A 21,767-nucleotide genomic window follows, 5' to 3' on the forward strand; every position below is an offset into this window, starting at 1 on the left:
CTTGTACCAGGCTGTAAACATGTTTATTTCTGCTGTAAAGTTGGGCATTTTAACATGGAGGTCTGTGTGGATTGACTCGCTGTTGGAACCAGCCTCAAGTGGCCGTTTGAAGAACTGCAGTTTTTTGTCTCTTCCGTGTTGGCTTCATTTCTCAGCACCGGAGGTTGCCGCTTGATCCCAGCTTGCTAGCATGTTAGCTGTTAGCTCACCAGCTGCAGTAGTTTACCAACTAGTCCCATGAGTATAATCACTACGTCGCCAAGATTCAAGAATTAACGGATGGATTTTGCTGTGCCACTTTCTGCTAATCAGATAAATGTTCACTTCAGCTACTTAAAGATATTAACAGTACATTTCCAGCCCGTTCTCAGTCCCGGGGTGATACCGACACACAAGGCAACCTTTAGCAGCAGTAGGAGACGCACCAGGCTTTCCATTAACTACAATGTAAACCCATCTGTGGCAGTAAGTAGTAAACGCTCAGGGAAAGTGCTGTGGTGACGTAGTTTAGAGAGCGAAAGACACACACAGGGCAGGCAGGAGGGGCGGTGGATGGGCCCAACAAAGGCTTTCACATTCTGACAAGGCTTTCATCCAGAAGACCACATTATGTTTCACTTTCACTTTACAATCAGCTGTTCGTCCAGTCAAATTTTCACTGTAAAAACGTAGTATTTTTAAGCCCAACCTTGTTGTTTTTTCCTGAACTATAGTGGTTTCGTTGCCTGAACCTCAGCAAGTGTTTTAGTTTAATTCACAACAGTAAGCACGTGTTTACTGCGACCGAAAAGTGACGCCGAGGGGTCTGACAACGCGTCAGTACTTGACGAGTTGGGATGAAAACGTGTTCAAATATCAGTTTCAGAAGTTTTTCAGTCTCAGGTAAAACGGTAAAGGTAAAAACTTCTTTCCAACCATTTTGCACAGATTGATACACACATTGACAGAATGCAATGCAGACTCAGGACACTATTCCTTTTTTTAGAAAGCGGCATAACTTTCTCTTTTTTCGCTAGTAAAACAATTTATCTTTATCCTTTTTCAAAGCTACAAACTCATTGTCAGGGCTGTTGGCCAGATGTAGTCAGAATTAGAAAGTGTACATCGGGACTGGGCGGGACAGGAAGAAAGTTTCCCTCTTGTGTCTCCATCTAGAACGCAACTATATGGAAAGCTTTAATTAATCATTGTCGTTAATTAACTACAGAAAATGTAACTCCTCTTTGCTGGCTCGACATAATTGAGCTACCACACGCTTAATTGCTAAACTAGCCAATACATGTTGGCCTCTTTGACGGCGATACATCATCATCACAAAGACAGCAATACATAAGAGCAGAGAGATTGATTTCCCCTGTGAGGAGATGTGTTGCTCTGCTTCAGGCTCAGATAATGAATGACCAGTAAACTACTTTAGCCTGTGAGTGACAACTTGTAAGTGATGACTTAGAGGTTTCCTTTAACATGCCGTCCTAGAGAATAACGCAGCTGTCGTAGAAGAATGTCCGCCTGAATTCTGGTGTTTTTCCAAACTTGAATTTAAAGTTTTGTGAAACTGTTAATGTGCTGAGTACGTTTCATGACCCTGTGGGTGTTTGGAGGGCATTGAATTCTTTCCAAAAAAGAGGAGGTGGTGTTCATCTGTCAACAGCCATAAGCTGTGTGTGAGGTGAGGTTAAATGAGGTGAACAGGCTGCTGTGTGAATATTTAGCAGGATGACAGAATGTAAAGGGATCGACAGGTTTCCAACTTAAAACAAATCCAGAGTTCCTCAACTGTTGTCACGTGGAAACTTGACGAGCTATTTCTTTGACATAATTTGAAAAGCAAACTGTTGAACGGTATTTGAGGAATCCTGTTAACTCGATTTTATCTGACACCTGCCAACCAAGTATTTCCTAAGTTCTTAATTAATGAAATTATCTTCTTTGTGCATGCATACAATGTGGGGGAAGAGAGGCGGAGAACATGAAACAAAAGTCCCCTGTCAGATTCAAACAGGAGGATATATCAGTTACGTCTTGAGGCCAGTTTGTACCATGTGTTGTCCGAACACATCTGAAAGCAAAAGAGTTTATAGCTGTTTCAAATGGCCACAAACGGCCGTCCTGAAGAAGGCGGGGGAACCTTTCTGACATATTTTGCAACATAACAACAAGTAGATTGAATCATGTTAGGAGGAAAAAGATTGTTTATTACAACTTGGGTTTTTATTTTTGTCGCTCCGGCCATCATTTGTGTCGGTTATATTAACACTATGCGTACCAAAGTGATTGTTGAGCTCTCAGAACGTGGCAACTTAGCTCAAAATAGGTCCAACAGGGCAAAAAACATGAGCGGTCAGACAGTCGTACAGGCTGTAAACAAACCTCCAGGTTAGTCAAATTTATTTGCAAAAGTTGGATGTCCCGTGTTGCGCTAGTGAATATTTTAGTGATGATTCTCTCTGACCAATCAGTGGTCTGCAGTGCTTTAACTCCACCTTCTAGTATCGCTTGGAACCTCGACCGAGGTGGTACTATTCACAACTTTTACGAATGTAAACACAAAAAATCTTCATTTTAATGTGTAACAAGCTGAACTGGATTGGAGTGGTTGGTGGAAACTTGGCGATAGAGTGCTACAGGAATGAGTCCTAAAACCTGTAAATGAGTTAGCGTTTCATGCGACCGTGGTGTAGTCCGTCAGCTTTTTACTTCTGGCGAATGCATTTACACTTCAAAAATCATAAGAGGGATGTTCATTCGTGGAGATTATAATGCTGAACAAAACGAGTAAGTATCATAAACATGTGTTTGCTAAAGATCTTATTTTCTGGAATAATCCAAAACTCAAATGAAAAATCCCATTGGCTTTTTGTGGAGGGAACCCAGGGCGATGCTAACTTCCTGTTTGGCCTACAAAAATACGTCATCCCTGCAGCACTCTATTGATAGTAGCTTGGCTGTTCAAAAATCACGGATTTGTGCAGGATGTCCCATAGGGATTATTATAGTGATGATTCTCTCTGACCAATCTCCACCTTCTAGTATCGACTCAGCTCGTTTGGAATCGCAACAGAGAAGAAACCTTTATTTGTCATAATACATACATGAAATTTGACCTCTGCATTTAACCCATCATAAGTAGTTTAGGAGCAGTGGGCTGCTGGAAGCGCCTGGGGAGCAACCGGGGGTTTAGTGTCTCGCTCAAGGACACTTCGACACGCAGTCTGCAGGAGCTGGGGATCGAACCGCCAACCTTGTGGTTAAAGGACGACCCGCTCTACCACTGAGCTACAGGTGGTACTATTCACAACTTTTGCTAATGGAAACACGAAAAATGACCGTTTTAATGTGTAACGAACTGAGCCGAAGTGGACTGGACCGGTTGGTGGAAATGCGGCTATAGACATCTGAAACATGACCAGAAGCCCCAAGTAGACTCTGCTTCTTTATAATATAACGAACGGATCACAAGCTAAAAAGTTTGGAAAACACTGGTTTCATTTTATAATCTTGTAATTGTTTCATAAAATTAGTACAAGTACAAGTAAGTGTATAAGTACAGTACTTGAGTAAATGTACTTAGTTACTTTCCTCCACTGCTCCCTACATGCATATGAGGGAGTGAAAGTGTGTATATGTGTATTAGTGAGCAGGAGGCGGGCCCGTTGGCGGAGCGGGTCAGCGGGCAGAAAGGCGGTGGGCCGAGCCGGGAGCCGCAGCCCCTCCTGGGGGTCAGGGCAGAGAGGATGAAACCTGTCATTAGGGAGGTGAGGGGAAGAAAGCTCTCAGCGGGGGTGGGCATTGTCCTGGGGGCGGGCGGGTGGGATGGCTCTTTAGTGCCTCAAATAACACGGCCCCCGGCAGCTATTGTCGCGGAGTGAAAGGGCCCAATGGGGGGGTCACAGGGGTGAGGGGGCAGTTCTGAACAGTGGTCAGTGGGAGAAAGGAGTCCGTGGGTGAGGAGGGGAGAGGGATGGGGAGTGTGTGACGGCGGGGGGGGAGGGGGCTTTTATACAGTTGTTTTCCTCTTCTTTGTTGACAGCTCATCCAGAACCAGGTTGGTCTCATGAAACCTCAGTGGATTCATCAAGTGTGTGTTGATGTGCGTGCGCTACAGAATCAATATATATATTTTAAACATGTTTTTTTACATACATGCACGTTCGGTTTCTCTGAGTGTGTGTTTGTGCTTCCTCGTCCTGCAGTAGGTGGGGGGGAGGTGTAGGAGTGTGCAGGTTGAGTAGCAAAGGTTGACATCTATGCCAGGAGCTCGGTGCAGAGTCAGGACCTTTCACTCGTCCGAAGTGTTTTAAGGGGACGGGTCACACAGATAATGGGGAACCGGAGAGAAAAGACCAAAGACCAAAGCTTTCCTCTTTACTGGAGGTCGTGGTCGGAGCCTTTGACGGCCTGTCACTCCTCTGAGCAGCAGACAACAAATAGTCACACAATATATCTAGATGACAGCTTAAGTTGGTGATTTCATTTGCTGTTTTAGGAATAGTGAGGAAGTGTGTGTGCACGGGGTTGTCAGACAATAAATAGATAATAAATAAATTGAGAAAAAGCTGCTTATTTCTTGTGAGTTTTGACTTTTTGTTTTTGTGAAATTAAGTCGCTGATTTCTGAAGTTGTTTTTGTTGGTCCCTCGATCTTTACGGACTTAAATTGAAATACAATTTTTACATTAAATACAGAGAAAACATCACAATTATGCTTCTTATTTTAAGACAGTAGCCCCAATGAATATGTTAAAGCTTACATTTCCTTTTTTCAGAACGACATGTAGTCCTGCTAACTGTGTTTTTGCCTAAAGGAGCCGGTTCTTTGCTAATGATGTATACTTTACTTTTATACGTCAAAGCTGTTCCCACAGCCAGAGCACCTAATAAACTGATAAACTGGACCAATTACTGACTCCATTAGAGGGCTTTCATCCAATCCCAATGCACTGATGACTTTAGAGGGCCAATAAAACTGCTAGGTTGTGACCTTAACGTTAAGGGACCTTAACAGAACGAGCGGGGGACAGACAGGGGTCAACAACATCTCACACTTGTCACATCCTGATGTGAAAGTGTGTTTACATCTCATTTCTGCATCAGTACTGCTGGAGATGAGGCAAATTGAAATGTTAGAACGTTAAAAAGGGAAATGAAACATAAAAAAAGTGAATAGAAATGTTGTATCTTTAATCTTTTAGGTGTTTGTTTTAAATCAATTTGAGTGCAAATTAATTCAGTTTTTGTCATTTTTGGGATTTTAAAAATTATAGAATTGATTTTCGAAATCATGCAAAACTTTTCAAGAACAAACGTGATGATCTATCTTAAATATTTTGGTAGCGCAACAAGCTAAATACATTTACATTTATTTTGGTTGTAACACGACAGGAGGAGGAGGAGGAGGAGGGGGAATAGTTTGTTAAACTGTGAATTGCAGGTGTATTAGTTGTGTAGTCGGTATCAGTGGTGCACTATTGAGGTGAAGAAATTAGCAGCAGGCCTCACTGAAAGGTCTAAAACTGTTACAACCTGCATTAGAGAGAAAAATGGAGGGAAGGAGGCGGAGGAGGAGGAGGAGGAGGAGAGAGGCAGGCCTAATCACTTTCCCTGCTGACTTCACAGGAGGGAGGGAGGTAAAGATCACAGCTCCACCAGCACATTGCAGCCGTCCTCCTCTCCTCCCTCCTCTCCTCCCTCCCATAGCCTTTTGAAGGAGGGCCCGGGGTGCCTGCTTCCCTCCCTCTCCCCACTGGGCTATTGAAGGAGTGATGGATGGCTTCATAAGGAGACAAGATCCATCTCTCATTCACAAAATCTCTCCCTCTTTAAATGACTTCATTTTCAGTCCGTCTCTCGCCGTCTCCTTTCAGTTTCTCTCTGATGTCGGCGACAACGGCCCTCAATCTTTTTCCTTTTTCTTTTATTTCTACTTTTCTGTTGGTCCTCTTTCTTTCTTTCTTTCTCTCTCTCTTACTTTTTTCTATCTATCTATGTATCTATCTATCTTTCTTTCTTTCTTTCTTTCTTTCTTTCTTTCTCCTGGATGAAGGAATGTTTCCCTCTCCGTCTCGTTCCCTCACTCTTCCGCCCGAGGCTTGGGACAGATGTGGAGGCCTTCCTTTCCCAGCATTCCCTTGGGAGAATAGGGACAGGTCTTAACACCCTCTTGGAGGAGGGAGGAGGGAGGAGGGAGGAGGGAGAGAGAGGGGAGGGCAGTTTGTTGTCCGAAGGGTCACGTATTGGGAGTCAAGTGATGCATAAGTAATGCTTTGTTTGGACTGATCTGGGGGAAGGAATTTACTGGATTTGCCTGTAATTGGGTTATTTTCCTTTGAAACGGCTCGTGAAACAAAGATTGAGGAGGTGAAAAAGGTCAATGCATCATGGGAACTATTATAACAGTCGGTCAGAAACATCAGAATTAAAAATGACGCCTTAATCAGCGCAGTACTATAAAATTACAAAATAAATTAAAGAAGTATAAAATCAGAGATGCATTCAAGAAACCTGGTGACTGAGAGAGATCAGGTACAGACATGCAGGAAATCAGACATGTAGCTCAGTGATCATATGGCTGGTATGGTTTTCACCTTGTGAGTCTGTGTGTGTGTCACAATGTGGTCGTGGAGACACTAGCGGGAGCTACTACAGAGGTGGCTTTGAGTACTTTAACAGTGGTTTATATTTCTTTCTTTCGTTCCGTCTGTCTGCGGACAGATTTTGTCACCTCGATAGCATCACAACTGCACAAGATGCAGTCACAAACTTTACAGGTGTGTAGTTGAGATCAAAATGAAGGAGGGTGTTCAAAGATGGGTGTGGTCCGAGCAAGTGGGGGGGGTAGGAACTTTACGCCCATGGCCTGATTTGGCGTCGAAGCCGCAAGATGGTCTCTAGTCTTTTTTCTGTTTACCATGTTCACTATCTTAGTTTAGCACAGCAGCATGCTAATATTTGCTAATCAGCACTAAAGTTGGTCATAAACCTAAAATAAAATTAAAACAGCACACAGAGCTCACAGAGATAAATAAATAAGATGGATGAAGGAGGAGAGAGTAACTTTTAACTCCAGTCAAAAGTGGCTACAGGGTTTGTTTAATGTATTTGAGTTGATGTGTTGTATATGTTAAGTTAAGTTAGTTAACTTTGTGTTGCTATTAGCCAATTAAGTTAATGTAATGTAACTACGTTCCAGCAGAGTTGTCAGTCAGTTCTTGTGAAGGAGACAGATGTAGCAGACACAGATTTCCTCATGTGCGCTGTCTATTGCACTCGGAGAGCGCAGACCTCCGCCAAGGTACGTGACTTTAAAAACACATCACAGCTCACTGCTGGTGGTACCGTGAGGTGGTCGGCTTGTTATTGACACGGTGTGTTTCCGTGTAACGTATCGGCGGATGCCTCTCTCATTCAGCAGCCTTGTTATGTCTGTATGACGTTACACTACGTTGTCTCTCATCCCGTCATCTACGGCTTTTTTCTTTCTCACCGCGGACAGCCAGCAGCTCCCTCCGCACCTCGATGTCTCGCCACACATCCACTCACGTATCTCTCTGCTCTCAGAAGGAGGCGGGGTCATTCGCCATCAACAACTGCTAACAGACAAACAAACAAACAAACAACCAACGCCGGGGAAAACATAAAGGAGGTAATAATCTTTTTTTCCTTGGATGACATTAATTACATAACTAATAATGTTTTGAGAAGCATAAGTTAAGATTTTGCTATGATGGTTGTTTCTTACAGTAGTTTATTCTTGGGGTCCCAAAGGATCCCAGTCAGTAGTCCTCGTAAGGTAAATAGGTTGGTAGGATGACAGCTAATGAAGTGCACGGAAAACAAATCCAGGCTTTCATTTGTTCGTCTGTAACGTTACAACAACTTATGAGATATTTCACAAAACTTTGCCCAGGATGTGTTTTGATTGTGAGGAGAAACTTTGCAACGGATCTTTGTGCGTTTGTTTACATGCTGAGCAGAAAAGGAGAACTATTGATCACAGGTGACATACAGTCGGCATCTAATTGTCCAGTCTGTGTATAACTGGACAGGAGTATCTAACCAGGATCTTAAAACATGTACCGTCTCTAAGCAGCGTGCTGGTTATCCTCTCCTTCCTCCTCGGGCTGTTGGAGTGACAGCACACTGTGGTCGTGCTGTGAGGAGCCATTCAGGCCTCGCGGCCTCCACAGCACAGGCGTGAAAATCGGCTACATTTAATCAGCCACGGTGGAGGATTTAAAGAAAGGGATCAAGAGAGCTTTGTCTTAATGGATTGGCTACAGTTTAGGGGTCCAGCACACCGAGTTATACCTAGTTAAAAGCACATCACTCGCTAACAATATAACTCAAACCACATGGCACTTCCCTGAAAACGTACTCGCTTGGATCTTTATTCCACATTTAGAAATGGAAAAATAAGTTGGTTCTAATATTTCTTTCTGTTTTGTTTCTGCGTTTGAGAGCCGACTGAATTTGTGCAGTTCGACCCGAAGATGATCTTGATTGATTCATCAGTCAATCATTTCATCCGTGTTCAAAAAACAGAACATTTGGGAATAAGTCATCTTTTGTGTATTGGAAGTACATCAAATGACTCACACACACACAGTGGGACAATTCTTTCAGTCTGTCTGTACATTAGAATTTCAAGCTTACGGCCATGGCAATTTTTACCAATACAGTAAGGCCATACAAGACGGAGGCGACATTCAGAAAAGGGCCAGTTCAGTCAAACAAAGCACTAAATCAAGTGGCTTGACACATGCTCACCAGACAGTTTGCCGTTTGTCACAGCGCCTGAATGGAACTAAAAGCAAAGTTGTGGACGCATCGGGGTGATCGCCATTGCTCCGACGCTGCACAAGAGGCCTTTTCAGACAGCTGCAACACTGATGACATTGTGTGAAGGCCAATCAAAGGAGAAAATGACGAGAGCAGTCATGCCGGACACACACAATGCACAAATGGCAGCGGTCAGATGGTGGAGGAGAGAGATTTTAAAGACGCATTTTGGGATACGGGGGTCAGATGTATGGGGAACTCTCTCACACCCAGCATACCACGCAGTGCATCGCAGAGAGGCACGCAAACAACTTTGTAATATCTGATTGAGTTTGCTTCCATAAGTGAGGTGAAATATCACAGCTTCTTTTGCTAAATGGTCATCGGTTTATCAGAATCAGAAATCCTTTCAAATTGGGACGATACAGTTGCTCTTATATAAAAGCATAAAGAAAGATAAGAAAAATAGAAATTAAGCAGTATGTAACATGTGAATTATGTACATAATGCTACAATATATAGCCCAATAAACACTACAAACAAGTAAGCTAAAGAAGAAAGTTATAAGTTGGAAAAAAATAACAAAGGAGCAACTGTAACATGCTGCATTCGCCACAACAAAGAAATAAACTTTTTGGCCTTGTTCAGAACAGGTGTCAGCACTTTGGCCTTCAAACACAGATGGACCAAACCTTGTATGAACTGGTTTGTTTCGAGCCTTAACCATCTCTGAGATGTCTGCCACCCAAATTAAAACGGAGGTGAATGTATTTTGAAGTTTGTGGCGCACACAGCGTTAAACAAAGTCTTACATCTTTCAAGTAACAAACGTATTAATAACCCACAGACCTCAATATGAACAGTTAAATCTGCTGATTGGAACTGAACAGTCTCTCTGAAAACTGCTGACAGTGTGTCCTGAGTAGAGCTGCAACCATTAATTGATTAGTTGTCAACTATTATATAAATCACCAACTCTAATCAATTAATCAGTTTGATTTTTGATTTTTTTAAGTCAAAATTATCTGATTCCAGCTTCTTAAATGTGAATATATTTTCTGGTTTCTTTCCTCCTCTATGACAGTAAACTGAATATCTTTGAGTTTTGGACAAAACAAGACATTTGAGGATGTCATCTTGGGCTTTGGGAAAACACTGAACGACATTTTTCACCATTTTCTGACATTTTATAAACCAAACAACTAATCGATTAATCGAGAAAATAATCAACAGATTTATCGACAATGAAAATACTGGTTGGTTGCAGCCCTAGTTCAGAGTAACAGGGACGCGAGATGTCCCAAAGAAGAGAGAAAATCCCAAAGATCTCAAAACGTGGGCAAATAAAACCAAAACTAAATACGCTACCAAATACCACGAGATGAAAGTGAGAAAAATGTACTCAGTCTCCATTTTTATCTGAAATCTAGAGCCTTGAGTCTGAATGAAATCTGGGCCAACACAAAGTTTATAGAAATGTGCATTAAACAACCTTCACTGCCACTAACGAGGAAGTTACAACAGATCGTCAGATTATATTTTCTTACTGCCATGTCTCAGCCATTTGTTTGGTCATTTATTAGTTCAGATGGAGATTTCGAAGCAGGTGAGACTCCAGACACAAGAAATGTTATTTACAGAGACGCAAAACACACACTGACACCACATAAACACAGAGTCAGGGGCCAAATGACAGAAACACATGGCTGTGACACTCTCTTTGGCTCCTTCTCCAGTCCCTTCCTCTCTGTTGATGAGGACAATGATGATGATTGTGGCGAAGATGATGATGATGATGATGATGATGATAATAATGATGGTAATGATAACAAGTACTGGCTGTTCTGTTGTCCCTTCACTAAAACCCTCCAAGTGTGTCTGCTATGTGAACGATGCAATGACGGGATTTTAAAAGTCAAAAGTTTCTCTCTCCGTCTCACACACACACACACACACACACACACACACACACACACACACATATCTGCTACCTACATATCAGGAATCGTTTCGATCATGCGCCTCACAGGAACCACAGAGGGTGTTTGGCCTCAAATGCGTCCCAAATGGGAATCAGTATGTGCGTCTACTATGTGTGTGTGTGTGCGTGTGTGTGTGTGTGCGTGTGTGTGTGTGTGTGTGTGTGTGTGTGTGTGTGTGTGTGTGTGTGTGTGTGCGTGTGTGTGTGCGTGCCCGTTCATGTGTGGGAGGGCTGCTAGAACAGGGGATTTTTTGTGTCGGGGAAGAGAGAGGCTTGGGCACTTCATCTTCTCTTGTGTGCACTGCCAAAAAGGGCAGAGGTCAAAAGTCAGGGCGATTGGAGAATTCCGCGCTGCATGCCGACAGATCGGGTTTCAAGGGTGGGGGAGGGTCGTGGATCGCCCTAGAGGGATAGGTGCTTGCGTATGTGCGTGTGTGTGTGTGTGTGTGTGTGCGTGAGTTCATATATACATGTAGGTGCCGTGAGCGTGCACGTGCTCGGCCTGCGTGTGCACAAATACGTGTTTATGTGCGAGCTTGTTCGGGCAGCCCAACATCTTTTTGCAGCTTTAGTGCTCAGAGCATTTGGAACTTTCTCTTGATGTTTACTGCTTTGTGGGAGTCATTTGCAGGAGACTCGCCCATCGTACAGCAACACCTAAACTCCCCTGACCTCAATGTCACATCGTCCGCAGTTGAAAGACATCTATTCCAAAAATGCTTTAGATCCATTTTGGGCCGTTTGTCAGTCAGGAGCTCTGAAACCTGTCACGATTTGTTAAAAAAAACAAAAACTAAATCAGTTTTCTTACCAGATAATAGTCTGAGTTTACGTTTATGCTATCAGTCATGTTATTTGCAATGTCGGTTTTTAATAACTCCTGTTAAGATGAAGCACTCTGATTGCTCAGATAATATTCTGCCTATTGGAGACAAAGTGAGTTTAAACAGGGCTGACGGATCAAAGCGTAGACCTCCCTAACAGAGCAGGAGGAGAGAAGATAGACAGATCTTACAGCAGATTATATTCCTCGAGTTGTTTTAGGACTCAAAATAGCTCAACCGTTTTAATGAGGATAGATGAAACGTGTAATAAATAGGGATGTCAAAGTTAACGCAAATTCCTTTTGACGCCACTAATTTCTTTATCGCATTAACACAACCTGCGTTTTTTTAGGTTGCAGTTTTAAAGCTAGAGTGAAGATACTGGCATCATATGAAACTAGAAAACCTAAAGGATCCATGTCATGTTAGCTTGTCACGAAGGAGGTTAAATAACGCTCCAAACTTACGCTACATTTTGGCGACGAAAAACTGGCATCGCAATTTTCAAAGGGGTCCCTTGACCTCTGACCTCCAGATATGTGAATGAAAATGGGTTCTATAGGTACCCACGAGTCTCCCCTTTACAGACATGCCTACTTTATGATAATCACATGCACTACCTGTGAGGGTTACTGGACAATTTGAGTTTTTAATTGATCTCCACTAATAAATATATACACACATTTGCATAAAGCAGCATATTTTCCCACTCCCATGTCGATAAGAGTATTAAATACTTGACAAATCTCCCTTTAAAGTACATTTTGGATAGATAAAAGATGTGTGATTAATTGCGATTAACTTTGAATCGATTGACAGCCCTCGTATTAAACATTGGTTAAAACCATTTTACATTAAAATGTATCCAACAGCTGCATTCTCAACAGACAGTAGATAACTTCTAGAGAGATCACCGATTGAAGAGTCTCTTTATAACCAACAAAAACCTTTAACACCTCACTCAGTTAGAGTTTAAACTGTCGACTCGACCGCAATCAATCCAGTGAGACACATCCTGGGTTTAAACATTTAGCAGAAGGTGAAGTCATTCAAATGGTTTGAGATGCAAAGGAGTACAGACCTCAGCGACTAGCAGCTCCCATTGTGGCTTTTGTAACTGATCATTAACGAACATGTGCTCAGGGCCTCCGGTGGCTTCTGGGGAGCCCGGACTGATCACCACAGCTGTGTTTCTATTGTGCTTACCCGCGGTGCCGAAAAATAACACAACACCCCAGCTCTGGCTATGTGCTGGAATTTATTGTGTTTACTTTCCAAAGCGTAAAGAAGCAAAGGTTGGAAAAAAAAGCAGCAGCGGTCCAGCACGTAGGAAACATTAAGGAGGATAACGAGAGCGCTTTTATGAAACTGAAAAACAGGGAGTGATTTATGTTGGCATGATGTAAACGTTTCTTTAGGGATGATAATGTTACATGAAAACTGTGGAGACTAAAGGGAAGGCAGCGTGAAATCTGTAGGGGATGGCTTCACTAAGTGTTTCACTGTTGAGATACTTAGATACAAAAGACAGATATTCAGTGACAGCCTTGTTCTTGGGCAGATCTTTGAGATTTAAGATACATTTCTAAAAGACACTTTTGATTTTTGCTGCTGTAGCTCTTTGCAGCAGATCAATGAACTACAAAACATGCCTTTAAAAACCCGTCAAATGCTATACGTTACAATAAAAGCTCTTTGTCAGCTGTTTCAGTGTGACAAAGAAAACTGCCCGGCTCACTCATGACACTTGCTTTGACTTATATTCCGCCTCACAATAAGTGAATTGTGGATTTATGCCTTCGGCTACTCTGCGGTTTTTGTGGTGGGCAGAGGAAGTGCCGTACTTTGACTGTGCAATGACAGCAGATCCAGAACAAGTAGTCCTCTCTCTGTTCGCTGTTTTCAGGAGAAATAGGGGTCAAAGAATCGGTTAAATCACACAGAGCAAATATTGTACTGTATGCAAGTAGTGTATGCAAATTCATTTAACCCCTTAACAAGCCAGCCGGTGGCCATCGGGCATTACAAACTCATACTGTGCAGCCAAATTGGACATTAATTCTGCTGGCAATGTCAAAGTTTCCAAAAGTATGACTTATGTCCATCTGAATATAGGGGAAATCTGGAATATTTCCATTTGATTTAATAGTGCAGCCATAAAGTATTGTCCAGAAACCCTCACAGGTACTGCATTTAGCATTACAAATATGCTCAAATCATAACATGGCAAACTGCAGCCCAACAGGCAACAACAGCTGTCAGTGTGTCAGTGTGCTGACTTGACTATGACTTGCCCCAAACTGCATGTGATTATCATAAAGTGGGCATGCCTGTAAAGGGGAGACTCGTGGGTACCCATAGAACCCATTTACATCCACATATCTTGAGGTCAGAGGTCAAGGGACCCCTTTGAAAATGGCCATGCCAGTTTTTCCTCGCCAAATTTAACATAAGTTTGGAGCGTTATTTAGCCTCCTTCCTGACCAGCTAGTATGACATGGTTGGTACCGATGGATTCCTCAGGTTTTATAGTTTCATACGATGCCAGTAATTCATGATAACCCTCCCTGATGATATCACAGTTATTTTGATCAGACTTTAGAAAGCTCCTCCAGAGCCCAGCCTGGGGCTCACTCCCAGAGCGTCATATACCGATGTTCAGGCAGTAGCCCTCGGCGTCTTGATACCGATGCACAAGGCAACCTTTAGCGTCTGACGCATGGGGCTTTCAACTAACTAAACCCAACCCATCCCCGTCATTATTAGACACTCAGAGCTACGGAAGTGAAGAGCGAGAAATGGATGGGTCAGACAAACACTAAAAGTTGAGTTATTTTTACTGATGACGTTATGGCAAGTGACTGAGTCATATACCGTTACGTCTGTAGCTTAAGTTACGAAACAAGCGTACTTGTTTTAAGCCAAACTATTATGCTTTTTCTAACCCTAACCAAGTAGTTTTGTTTCCTGAATCTAACCATGACCGTTTCACAGCGTTACCCATGTGTCACCACGTTAACCAACGATGTTAACCACGCGCAAACCTTCTGCATCAAGATACTACGCAAAAGGCTACGCCGGGGGCTTCTGCCCGAGCAGCAAAATATGACGAGTGAGATCACGTTGCAGAGCCACAGTAAACGTTATACAGCTGTTTTCTCTGGTATAGTAGTACTAATTGGTGTTGTAAAAAATATTGATGTATCGATACATATCTATACTGAATATTTGAAATGGTTTCAATACTCATTTTTTCCACAGTATCGGTATCAACTTGTTGTATCTCTGACAGCAAGTTGAAGCACACACCTCTATTTATCTTTTAATAAAAATCAAAAAATGTATATAGTGACAACACTAGTACTAACCATGACGAGTAAACTGACCTTTATGTGTATAAGTGGTGGAGTGCTCCTTTAAGGGGAAACAAAAAGAGATACACTTTATTTTAAAGGGTTAAATATTCTTTACTGAACAGATATTTAATTTTTTTTCACATGACAGATCTGTCAGAAGGTTTTGCCTCCTGCAGCATAAGATATAAGTACAACATCACACACTGGCCAATGTTTGTTTATGTGCATGATCTGTATGTGTGTAAATGTATATTTAGGACTTCCACAATCACGGTCTCCACCAGTTTTCCACTTCTAAAACTAGCAGAGCTTTTGTTTCACACTTACTACTGCTCTGTTGCACACATGTGCTCACGCCAGCACCTGCTCATGTTGAAAAGCATGAACACGTTATCCACTCACACGCTCATACACACCTCACTGCCTTCACTTCTTCTTCTACATGGCGTGTGGTCACTTTAAAAACGCCGGTACACTCAAGTCTTTTTACAGTATCAGATCCTTTACTGCCCCTTTCATGCTTCGCTGTAGTTTTTTTGTTGGCCAGGGATCATGAAAAGAGTGCAAACGAGTCATTGATGGATCGGATGGAGCAGTCTAAACGTGGGGCTTGACCTCCCTGCCTCCCCCCCTCTTCTTCCACTCCCCGGGCTGTTTGAGCAGAGTGTTCGGATCAGGACCGACTCTCAGGCCCTAATGGAGGCAGCGCTGGCTCGTATCTTTGATGCTGAGCCCGTTAACAATGCGTCCTTTCTGTGACTGGGTAAGAATTGGCCAGCAGGGTTCCTGCGAGAGGGGAAAATGTAAACGGGGGATTAGCCGGACTAATGGCCCCAACTTGTCGTTGATGTTAATTAGCGTTAATTAGGACCCCCTTCATTTAGCAGGTCGGATTGAAAGGCGGAGGCGAGCTTGCTGGTGTTTTTGCAAATGTCCTGGATCATGTTTGGGTAAACGATTTCTCATGCACACTTTTTCACACTCTAAGCCAGAGCACTTTCTCGTTAATTTCAGCATCTCGTCGGCGCTCGCACTCGTACGCTGACGGCTTCCTTCTGTTTGTTCTTTGCTCGTTGTCAGAGGCCATTTGCTCTCGCCACAATGACTCCCTTTCACTGGGTTTGATCTTTGCAGCTATCCAGCCTCCTCTTTTCTAGTGGTCAAGAGAAGAAACCACCATTCCACCTCAACTCTTTGCACAGCCCTACAGCCGACCATACCCCTCCCCCTCCCCGTGTGTGTGTGTGTCCAGTGATCCAGGGGAATGTCAGTGGTAGGATTTGGGATCTTTTTTGCTTCCAAGGTTCCTCCACTGAGACATAATCGGCCACTTTGTTGGGTCGGTTAACTCCGTATTGTCCCGGAGGCCCCTTAGAGCTCCGATGCCATTCAGCTTGCTAGTATCTCCCCCCTCCGCTTGTGGTGGCAGCTTTGTGCAACACGTACATGTGCAAACACACATTCAGGAAACGGGTGACACTTACACATGCACACAAACACAGAGAGGGAACGGAGCACGCTACCTGAGGCTTGTTTTTACTTTGACATGCACGGCCACCCCTTCCAACGGGCTCGCTCTCAGGCTCCACGTCCCAGCAGGATTCAGCGGTGTGAAATGGGGGGCCCACAGCTTGCTGCTGGGGGAAAAAAAACGCTTCTCTCTGGCCAACACCTGGTATCACTTTATTAACCCTCGGCTGTCTTGACCCCTGAGAGCCAAGGAACAGCAGGGCCAAAGGGGGCCGCGAGGGAGTGAGAGGTGGGGGGTGGAAGAGGAGAAGGGGTGCAAGGGGTGTATGGACGTCACCGCACGGCCTTTGAAGGGGGAAGCGATGCCCCCGCATCGGAGCCCCTGCGATGACTTTACCAGTACTGTGACCCCCCTTGACCCTGACACCCCCCTCTGCCCAAACCCCAAACCACAACCCTCTCTCCCTGCAGCTGCTGGTTCCCATTGGCCCGCCGCGGGCCGCTGTGGCAGAGGGGAAGAAGGAATGGACGGAGAGGAGAGCGAAGGAAAGAAGGGAGAAGGACGGGGGAGCAGCGAGAAGGGGGCTATGCAAAAGGTCAACTGTTGGTCAGAGGTTTTTATTGGGAGTCGGGAGGGAGGGAGCGGGATTGGGAGTATGCGTTAAAGACCACCGTCTGAGATTTTAACTGCAGGGAGGGGAATTTGGCCTTTTTCCACCCCTACACACATTTAGTAGTTAGAAGACAGGCTCTGAGCGGACCTGCGTGCTAGCGGCCGAACGCTGAAGTACAGAGAAGTGACGCCCCCGGGCGCTGCGGGGTCGTCTCAACGTCAACAGCTTCAGGGAATGGTTTTGGTTGGATGGACTGTATACCAACTGTCAACTGTCAACTATGTTGACTGGCGCTGCACAGCAACCAGACAGCAAAGTTGAGGGAAGATCCTCACGTCACATGCGTTGCTTATTCAGGGTATTGAAGATCTCTCGGGTCATGTAATTACCGTTGGATGGTAGGCCTGTGGAAATTCCATCACAGGGACGTCATACTGGAGGATTAGTGCTGATCCAATCAGAGGTTACGATCGGTGCGAGGCAACTCTAAAAACCCTATATGATCCTCTGAGTAGTTGCTGGCACAGTCACTAGGGATTCATGATCCACAAATAGAACCTGTAGGAACAAGTTAGCTCCTCTGACCTTTCATCAAAATCACCATCAAGATGCTTGCTGACCGGTTGTCAATCTCACCTGTACTTCAGAAAACTGATGCGCTTTTACAGTCAAAGATAGGAGAGTAGGGCTGCAACATAAATATGATTTAAATTATATATTATATTTCTGATTAATGGATTAATTGACTACGCATATATAATGTGAGACAATTGTGGAAAATGGCTAATTTCCAAAGTCATCGTGTCACTTCTTTTTTTCTCACCTGCAGTCCAAGACACAAAGATATTTAAAGTCCCCCTTCGCTCAAAAATGTGTTTTTCTCATCGTTACTTCATTTGGATGTTTGACCTTCACTGTGCAGAATGATGATGAGCAGTTTGACACTAGAAGGCTGTTTCGTTTGTTGCATCTCTGTACTCGCCTTGAATCTGAGTTGAAGACGTGGATGTAGAAGCGTCATTTTGTGACATCACAACTGGCCCTGAAGCAAATGATGGTGTGTGTGATGTGGAAACCAGAAACCTTCACTACATATATTCTACTCTGCAGTGAAGTAGGAGACATCTTGTGTCAACAGTTAAATAAAAAACAAATACATATAACCTATTTATACATATTCATACAGCAATTAATCGTCATACAACGGTTCGTATGATATCTTACGAAAAGTTTTTTTCCTACAAAATATCGGTCAATTTCCGTTCCAGTCTTTTCAAAATAAAAGTCTGTCTTCATGAGAAACAAGTTAGGTTTAGGCACAAAAAACATTTACAGGACAGCGACGCTACAAACATATGATGATCTTAAAGAATATGATGCATTGCTGTAGATTAAACTAGCCAACAGTATATAAAGGAGTTCAGATTAGTTAAACCTTAAACATGGTATTTGGTTCTCAAAATGGTTGTTGATTAATTTTCTGTCAAATCAAGTAATTGTTTAAGCACTACAAAAATACACCCTGATTTCTGCATTTTTGATCAAAACACTATCGTTTCCAAACACATTCGATGGCTCCTGACAGATCTGCAGATCACTCAGGAGTCACTTGGAGATGAATCAAAACTGTCACCTCACTATCTCCAGTCTGCACTGGACTCCCTTGTTGCCTAATTTTTCACTGGACTCCTTATCGCAACCTGAGCGCACACAAACATCTGAAAACACAAGTTCTCTGAGATACACGGACAGCAGTCGCCATGTCGAGCATCTCTCTGCACGGCGAGCAGCTCTCACGGATCGCTTTCTCTGGGTCGTGTTTGGGCATTCGTCCAGACTTCACTCCGGCGACCAGGAAGACATTGTGGAAAAAACAAGGTTATCTCCTGACTCAACCCCTGCAGTGCAGAGTCAACACTGTTCTGCTGCAGCTCGCCTCGACCGGCGAGTCACAAGGGCTCAGCCTTCAGCCAGGGTCCAGAGGTTAATTTATTGCCTGATCGCATGACCGCAGTTTGGAGTAAAAATGGCAGTAAACGTTGCATTATGACGGTGGAGGAAGGGTGGAGAATCAGAGTCTGCCTGGAGAGTACGCCGCTTGGTTAAGTGCATTGGTCACAGTCTGAACGCCTGACGGTTCATTATCAGGGCTGCTTGACCACAACTGACCAAGCAGGAAATTAATCATTATTGGATTCATGGAGGGGAACTTTTGTGTTTTTGCATTGTTCTTTCGATAGATAGATAGATAGATAGATCAATCTCCTTCTTTCTCTCTCTGTACTTCCTCCTTCCCAACACAGTCACACAACATAGTCACGTAATTTAATCTTTTTGATTCGTGTACATAGACATCAATTTCCCTTTTTTTTCACGACGTTACACACCAAAACGTTACACAAATTCCGCCAATTTCAAAATAAAACTACTTAGGTTTAGGAATAGATCGTAGGCTTAGGCAACAAAACTACTTAGTTAGGTTTAGGAAAAGATCGTGGTTTGGGTTTAAATAACACCGGAAGTGCTGTGACTTAAGTACGGAATATACGTGACAAATAAATTAATTTTGATTTCTGATTTCACACGAGACATGAACACCGGTCTCCTGGGCGAATGTCCGGTGTTTTTTGACCCTCCTATCCACCCTGAACTCCTCCTTATGTGGCGTTCGCCGCTCTCTCTACTTCCCGGTTCACAATTACGTGGATTTCCATACGAATTGATTTCGTGGTGACCGTTAAATTTGCATCTATGTACACGAATCAATACATTAAATTTTGTGACTATTTCACAAACTGCTGTGCGACTGGGCTGTCCTCTCCGTCTTCTTTCATCCTTCTTTCTCTGTCTCTCTTTCTCTCTCTCTGTAGGCATCTTTTTATGGAACTGACATTCCTGGAGTGGTCGAAACAGAAGCCCTTGTTTAGAGGCGAAACCCTCCCACCCTATCCCCTTTTTTCATCTTCCTAGTTTTGGAGCCCTGGGTCAAAGGTCGAGACCCCCTCCAGCTTCAGAGACATGTCAGGTCATGCAAGCCACATAGCATTCCCTGTATAGCCCCCGCCACGCCACCCTGCCTCCCCTTCACCCCAGCAAAAGGCCCGCTGCCTCTTAACAGTGACAAACCCCCTTACACAAGAGGTGTGAGAGTATGAGCGGCTGAGTAAGCGTGTGTGTGACATTTTGAGAGATAGTGAGTACTAGCAGTCACTTGAGGATTTTACGTTGTTGAAGGTGGTTTTTGAGATGTTTGTCTGAACTAAACTCTGACTCTAAAATTGTATATAAGCACGATTTAAACACGAAATGAGAGGTCTAATCTTCATGTTAGTAAAACAAGATGTGAGTTATTGATATTCTGGCTGATCTCCTCCAGTAAAACAGATAAACAAAAATAAATTTCACTTCTTCAAACTAGTTTTCAGTGTTTTGACACTGTGATGAATCTAAATGGTTAAATAAACACAAGATTCTGGGTTGCAAAAATAAATTGGTGATGTGTATTGATGATGTTTTTTTTAAATGTGGGAAAGTTATACATTTTCCTGTGTGAAATGATGAACTAAAGTTTCATCTGTCAGGATTGTAAGCTATGGTTCGCTGCCTTTGTGAAACATACGCAAGCACTTCAATGAAATGATGCAAAAATAGGAAATAAAAGACCATAAATTAAAGTGAAGCTGAATTAAAACTGTCAGGAGGCAATTAGGAAAACACCATAATTCCTCCAAACGGGGGCCAAAGTTGAACAGATAGCAAAATACGTGTTAAATGAAAATAACCAATTTTGGGAGTGTATCGCTGCCAGATGTCAAAGGTCACGAGACTCGGCGGGGCCTTCGCTCGTGTCCTCTTCGCTTAGTCAGCAAACGGAACCAGCGCCGCGATCCCACAAGGAACGACATGAAAAATGGGTTTGAGATGCACAAACAGGGCTGAGATGTAGTGCAGAGAAAAGGGTGACCCCTTCCAGCAGATAAACAAATAACTAAATAAATCCTGGGGACACTGGGGGTGAGGGAAGCTACCCCCGAGGGGTCAGAGCAGGAACAGATAAATCTCCCTTAAAGACGCCAATGCCCTCTCCACAGTTAACCTCTTAATCAACCCCAATCGGCCAAAGGAAACGGCGCTGACTTTCAAAAAACTATCATCTGTGGCTCTGCAGTGAGTAAACACCCTCGCACATTCACACAGTGTTAACCCAGTGCTGTGTGTGTGTGTAGAAATGCATGATGGGAATTGAATTACAACAATGCGCTTTACAAAAAAGGAAGTCCCCTGATTCAGATGCTAACATTTAGGTTCACTCACTTCTTCACAGGATGTCTCTTTTTGTGTACACATTTCTTTGTAAACTACAATTTACTTTTTCCTTGTCTGTCCATCAGCGAGCCTCTCTAGAGCAGTGCATCAGCGATTAACCTCCCGCGAGCATCCAGATAGGATCTGTTCACGGGTCATGCAAGACACGGACGTAAGACCTCCTAACAAACATGTCATTCTTAGCTTTGGATTTCTATTTCGGTGGCACGCTTCAGGTTACGTACCTGGTGGCCTGACGGCTCCTTTCCTCAATGGGATCATATTTAGCATCGTCCGAAGCGGAGCGTTGCATTGTGGGCTCTGGTGTGTTGTCAGGCCGTCCATAAATTAACAAGCAAACCGGTGGCCTCTGCATTTCCTAGGCCATCCGGTGCGGTCATGTTTACCACCCCTTGCCCCCACCCTGACACCCTCGTGTG

At 43.6% G+C, this 21,767-nt stretch overlaps 1 protein-coding gene across 3 annotated transcripts in view; it reads left to right on the forward strand.

Annotated features, from left to right (window-relative positions):
- nr2f5 (nuclear receptor subfamily 2, group F, member 5) overlaps window positions 1-21,767 on the forward strand; it is a 73,131-nt gene that overhangs the window by 18,659 nt on the left and 32,705 nt on the right. The gene's annotated exons all lie outside the window — the stretch shown is intronic.

Source organism: Sebastes umbrosus, chromosome 11, assembly GCF_015220745.1.
Source record: "Sebastes umbrosus isolate fSebUmb1 chromosome 11, fSebUmb1.pri, whole genome shotgun sequence".
NCBI classification, from domain to species: Eukaryota; Metazoa; Chordata; class Actinopteri; order Perciformes; family Sebastidae; genus Sebastes; species Sebastes umbrosus.